The sequence below is a fragment of the Triticum urartu genome, unplaced genomic scaffold (genome assembly GCF_056163025.1).
Source record: "Triticum urartu cultivar PI428250 unplaced genomic scaffold, HENAU_Tu73 scaffold2, whole genome shotgun sequence".
NCBI lineage: Eukaryota > Viridiplantae > Streptophyta > Magnoliopsida > Poales > Poaceae > Triticum > Triticum urartu.
Genome location: NW_028260368.1, coordinates 8954314 through 8960925, shown reverse-complemented (window position 1 = coordinate 8960925; position 6612 = coordinate 8954314). Strand labels below are relative to the sequence as shown.

Genomic DNA, 6612 nt, shown 5'->3' with positions numbered 1-6612 from the left:
GATTCTTTCCCTTGATAAAAAAAATTCTGTCCTCTCGAGCTCCATCGTGTACTATGTTACTTAAACCCAGCGCAAATTTGGTTCGGAACGAATAGAACAGGCTATGTCGAGCCAAGAGCATTTTCATTACTATGGAAAATGATGGATAGCAAAATCCACAATCGATCATGTCCTTCAAGTCGCACGTTGCTTTCTACCACATCGTTTTAAACGAAGTTTTACCATAACAAACATTCCTCTTTTCATTGCAAAGTGGTATAGAGAATTGATCCAATATGGATGGAATCATGAATAGTCATTGGTTTAGTTTTTTTATACTAATTAAAACTTGCTATCTATGGAGCAATATGGATAAAAGAAAGTAAGTATTTATCCGGGAAGCCTCCGCCAAGATCCAATTTATTTAAACCCATATTAAAATTCTATCATATGAATGAAACATAGTTTGAAAAAGACGACTAAACAAGTTTGCTTAAAACTTATTTATTCTTAAATTTCCACCCTCAACGGATGGCTCGAGATGATCAATCTTGAAGTGAGAAAAGAAGGATTGACTCTTCCTCAATAAATAAACTATCAACCTCCAAAAAAGTTTAATTAATTTAATTACTAGAATTAGAATTCTAGTAGTAATATATTTTTTCAGTACCAAAAACAATTAACTATAATAACTAAATAAACTATTCCAATGAAAAGATTGAAAGTTTTTGGTAGTTATAGAATTCTCGTACTTCTTCAACTCGAATACCAAAAGGAAGAAAAAAATATGACTAAGTGATTTTATAGTAGAGGCATATCCTGAATGTGCTTGATAGATCCCATTTTTTCATGAAAATAAAGATAGTCAATTTGACTGGACTTAAGACTTTATTATGTTTTCTGAGAAAGAATAAGATATCATTATTCTCTTTAATAAACTTTTGTCTCGTACGGAATACTATATGATTTCACCGTTTGTTTCATCAGAAACAATCTGGGACGGAAGGATTCGAACCTCCGAGTAACGGGACCAAAACCCGCTGCCTTACCACTTGGCCACGCCCCATTTCGGGTTTTATGCGACACTAATAAACACTAGTATGTTTATTTGTTATTCGTCAATACCATTTCAATTACATAAAAAAGGAGGGATATTCTCTTGCTAGTATTCTACACATGCGGATAATATAGAATCAAAAAAATGCATTGATCATTACATGGAATTCTATTAAGATATTATATGAAAGTCGAATTTATTCCACTCTCATTTGAGAGTGCGAATACAAGGAGGTATTTTGTGTTTGGGAAAGTCCGAAGAAAAAAGATTTTGAATCTGCCTTTTCCTTCTTTCCCTTAAAAAAATAACTCAAGAAAAATCCAATTATTTACTCTACAAGAATGAAATGCTTGTTATGCCTAATATACTTAGTTTAACCTGTATCTGTTTTAATTCTGTTCTTTATCCTACTAGTTTTTTCTTTGCCAAATTACCCGAAGCTTATGCTATTTTCAATCCAATCGTGGATATTATGCCTGTTATACCTCTATTCTTTTTTCTATTAGCCTTTGTTTGGCAAGCTGCTGTAAGTTTTCGATGAAATCTTTAGTACTCTGTATGCCAAATTGAATGATGTGTTCATTCCAAAAAAATTTTAAAATGGGTAAAAGCCGAGAAGTTTTATATTTTTATATTATGAACCTTCGATTCTAAAATTTAAATTCTTCTACATTGAATGGGTAGCTACAGCAATAAATTTGGATCAGCCTTTCTACTCCCCTGCACCTAGGTTGAGCAGGTACCTAAAGGTACCTACACAATACCTAACCACCTAACCCTATTTTTGCTATTGATAAGAGTGCTTATTATAAAAGAATTCTTGCAATTTTTTTCAAGAATTCTTTTTTGCATTTTTAGGTATAAAAAAAAACCATCCTAGTGGATCCGTGTGGTAAGGAAAAACTGGTAATCTATTCCTTAAAAAAAAATCTTGGAGATTATGTAATGCTTACTCTCAAACTTTTTGTTTATACAGTAGTGATATTCTTTGTTTCACTCTTTATCTTTGGATTCTTATCTAATGACCCAGGACGGAATCCTGGACGCGAGGAGTAAAAATTCAGTTTTTTTTTTTCTTATTGGATTTGTTTCGTACATTTATCTATGAGAAAATCCGGGGGTCAGAATTCTTTCCAATTCGAAAGTCCCAAATGATCCAAGGGAGCGGAAAGAGAGGGATTCGAACCCTCGGTACAAAAAAATTGTACAACGGATTAGCAATCCGCCGCTTTAGTCCACTCAGCCATCTCTCCACGTTCCAAAGCGAAAGGTTTCCGTGATATGATATAGGCAAGAAATAAGAAATAACGGTTGCAAAAAACCCCTTTTTTTTCTTTCAAAAGTCTATAAAAATTATATTGCCAATTCCATTTTAATTATATTCTTTTTTCTTAATGTTAATAAAAAAAGAAGAAAATTCTTGTTTTTTCTTTCTAAAAATCGATATTGGCCGAGAGACAATCAAATAGATTTTCTCTTTAGCGGGCATTTCCATATAGGACTTGTTATAATTATAATAAAACAAGCAGGTTATATAAAAAAAACGCTTTTTTTGTCGATTATTTATCAAGAAAGCAAAAAGGGTTCTTATCAAATCCACCATAAAATTGGAAAGAAGCATAAAGTAAGTAGACCTGACTCCTTTAATGATGCCTCTATCCGCTATTCTGATATATAAATTCGATGTAGATGAAATTGTATAAGCGAATTTTTTTTATTTCCTTAGACTTAGACCGCGCAAGACAAGAATTTTTCGCTATTTACGATTTCATATTCTTGTTACTAGATGTTCTATAGGAATAAGAAGAAATCGCAACTCCTTTGCGCTACACATAAAATTGGATTTCGAAGGTCCATTTTTTTTTTTCAGAATCCTCTATTATTTTAGTTCTTCCACCCATGCAATAGAGAGGGAATGGGAAAAGAAGGGTTACTTTTATTTGCATTTTTCCCTTAAAAGATAGACTTTGAAATAGGAGTCTTGGAATAATGCTGAATTCAAAGGTTTATTTCTTTCTATAGTATAAGAAAAACAATTTATTTCTATTTCTATAGTATAAGAAAAACAAATAAATAGTATAAGAAAAACAAATCGAATCAAATTCATGGATTTACCACGACCTCGGTTGTGACTGTGACTCCATAGATAAAAATGGGAAATTTCTCTCTTCGAGACCATTGAAAAAGGGCATTGAACGAGAAAGAAATCGTCCACAGATAATAAAACTATCATATGCCTTGGAAAGTGATATGAGGTGCTCGGAAATGGTTGAAGTAATTGAATAGGAGGATCACTATGACTATAGCCCTTGGTAGAATTCCTAAAGAAGAAAATGATCTATTTGATACTATGGATGACTGGTTACGAAGGGACCGTTTCGTTTTTGTAGGATGGTCTGGCCTATTGCTCTTTCCTTGTGCTTATTTCGCTTTAGGGGGTTGGTTTACAGGGACAACTTTTGTAACTTCTTGGTATACCCATGGATTGGCTAGTTCCTATTTGGAAGGTTGTAATTTCTTAACCGCAGCAGTTTCTACCCCTGCCAATAGTTTAGCACACTCTTTGTTGCTACTATGGGGGCCCGAAGCACAAGGAGATTTTACTCGTTGGTGTCAATTAGGCGGTCTATGGACTTTTGTAGCTCTCCACGGGGCTTTTGCACTAATAGGTTTCATGTTACGCCAATTTGAACTTGCTCGGTCTGTTCAATTGCGGCCTTATAATGCAATCTCATTCTCTGGTCCAATTGCTGTTTTTGTTTCTGTATTCCTTATTTATCCACTGGGGCAATCTGGTTGGTTCTTTGCGCCGAGTTTTGGCGTAGCAGCGATATTTCGATTCATCCTTTTCTTCCAAGGATTTCATAATTGGACGTTGAACCCATTTCATATGATGGGAGTTGCCGGAGTATTAGGTGCGGCTCTGCTATGCGCTATTCATGGAGCGACCGTAGAAAACACTCTATTTGAGGACGGTGATGGTGCAAATACCTTCCGTGCTTTTAACCCAACTCAAGCTGAAGAAACTTATTCAATGGTCACTGCTAACCGCTTTTGGTCCCAAATCTTTGGTGTTGCTTTTTCCAATAAACGTTGGTTACATTTCTTTATGCTATTTGTACCCGTCACCGGTTTATGGATGAGTGCTATTGGCGTAGTTGGCTTGGCTCTGAACTTACGTGCCTATGACTTTGTTTCCCAGGAAATCCGTGCAGCGGAAGATCCTGAATTTGAGACTTTCTACACCAAAAATATTCTTTTAAACGAGGGTATTCGTGCGTGGATGGCAGCTCAGGATCAGCCTCATGAAAATCTTATATTCCCTGAGGAGGTTCTACCACGTGGAAACGCTCTTTAATGGAACTTTCGTTTTAGCTGGTCGTGACCAAGAAACCACCGGCTTTGCTTGGTGGGCTGGGAATGCCAGACTTATCAATTTGTCCGGTAAACTGCTTGGAGCTCATGTAGCTCATGCCGGATTAATCGTATTCTGGGCCGGAGCAATGAACCTATTTGAAGTGGCCCATTTCGTACCAGAAAAGCCCATGTATGAACAAGGGTTGATTTTACTTCCACACTTAGCTACTCTAGGTTGGGGAGTAGGGCCAGGGGGGGAAGTTCTAGATACTTTTCCGTACTTTGTATCTGGCGTACTTCACCTAATTTCCTCCGCAGTCTTAGGCTTCGGTGGCATTTATCACGCGCTTCTGGGACCCGAGACTCTTGAGGAATCTTTTCCATTCTTTGGTTATGTCTGGAAAGATAGAAATAAAATGACTACAATTTTGGGTATTCACTTAATTTTGTTAGGTCTAGGTGCTTTTCTTCTAGTACTCAAGGCTCTTTATTTTGGCGGTGTATATGATACCTGGGCCCCTGGGGGGGGAGATGTAAGAAAAATTACCAATTTGACCCTTAGTCCCAGTGTTATATTTGGTTATTTACTAAAATCTCCTTTTGGTGGAGAAGGGTGGATTGTTAGTGTAGATGATTTAGAAGATATAATTGGTGGGCATGTATGGTTGGGTTTTATTTGTGTATTTGGCGGAATTTGGCATATTTTAACCAAACCCTTCGCATGGGCTCGCCGTGCATTTGTATGGTCTGGAGAAGCTTACTTGTCTTATAGTTTAGCTGCTTTATCTGTCTTTGGTTTTATCGCTTGTTGTTTTGTATGGTTCAATAATACAGCTTATCCGAGTGAGTTTTATGGACCCACCGGGCCAGAAGCTTCTCAAGCTCAAGCATTTACTTTTCTAGTTAGAGACCAGCGTCTTGGAGCTAATGTGGGATCCGCTCAAGGACCCACAGGTTTAGGTAAATATCTAATGCGTTCCCCAACTGGGGAGGTTATCTTTGGAGGGGAAACTATGCGTTTTTGGGACCTTCGTGCTCCATGGTTAGAACCTCTAAGGGGCCCCAACGGTTTGGACTTGAGTAGGTTGAAAAAAGACATACAACCTTGGCAAGAACGACGCTCAGCAGAATATATGACCCACGCTCCTTTAGGCTCTTTAAATTCCGTGGGTGGCGTAGCTACCGAGATCAATGCAGTTAATTATGTCTCTCCTAGAAGTTGGTTATCAACTTCTCATTTTGTTCTAGGATTCTTCTTTTTTGTGGGCCATTTATGGCATGCAGGAAGAGCCCGAGCTGCTGCAGCAGGTTTTGAAAAGGGAATCGATCGTGATTTGGAACCTGTTCTTTACATGAACCCTCTTAACTAAGATTTTCTTATTTATACCTGTTCTACTTTTTTTCTGTTCTGGCTCGGTTATTCCATCTAGCCGAGCCATTCATTCCTTTTTATGAAAGAAAGATAAGGGACAGAAAAAAAAAATAAATAAAAATGAAAGAAACAAACGTATTCAATAAGCAAAAGGAGAGAGAGGGATTCGAACCCTCGATAGTTCCTAGAACTATACCGGTTTTCAAGACCGGAGCTATCAACCACTCAGCCATCTCTCCACAGCCTAATCCTTATTTTACTCCTACAAATAGAACATAGCCATATAAAAAATAAAAAGATTTATTAGCCTCTAGAAAGATATCAGATACAAGTTCCTTTTCGATATATCTCTGTATACTGTATACACGGATACAGGATCCGCTATACCCGCTTGTGAAATAAAGAGTAAATAATCTCTTCTCACCCCCATATCCAAATAAAAAAGCGGTTTAAGTAATAAATTTGAATTAAAGAGAAGAATCAATGGATTCATGATTAAACCCCTCCTACTTCTTGTATTTTTTTACAATTTTGGTTTAAGTGAGGGATCAAATATGTAGTCAACTTTATTTGATGGTAGCTTGGAGGATTAGAAATATGACTATTGCTTTCCAATTAGCTGTTTTTGCATTAATTGCGACTTCCTCAGTCTTAGTAATTAGTGTACCCCTTGTATTTGCTTCTCCTGATGGTTGGTCAAATAATAAAAATGTTGTATTTTCCGGTACATCATTATGGATTGGACTAGTCTTTCTCGTAGCTATTCTGAATTCTCTCATTTCTTAAATGAAATTTGGTTAATATTTATTAACCCCATAAAAAAGAAATAATAAAGGCCATTTCTTCT

General features: G+C 36.6%; 2 non-coding genes across 2 annotated transcripts; both read right to left on the bottom strand.

The window, feature by feature from the left end:
- Positions 1-2201: 2201 nt before the first annotated feature.
- TRNAS-GCU (transfer RNA serine (anticodon GCU)) lies at positions 2202-2289 on the bottom strand. The gene has a single exon. It is a non-coding gene; the product is annotated as a tRNA-Ser (tRNA).
- Positions 2290-5916: 3627 nt separating this feature from the next.
- TRNAS-UGA (transfer RNA serine (anticodon UGA)) lies at positions 5917-6004 on the bottom strand. The gene has a single exon. It is a non-coding gene; the product is annotated as a tRNA-Ser (tRNA).
- Positions 6005-6612: the final 608 nt, after the last annotated feature.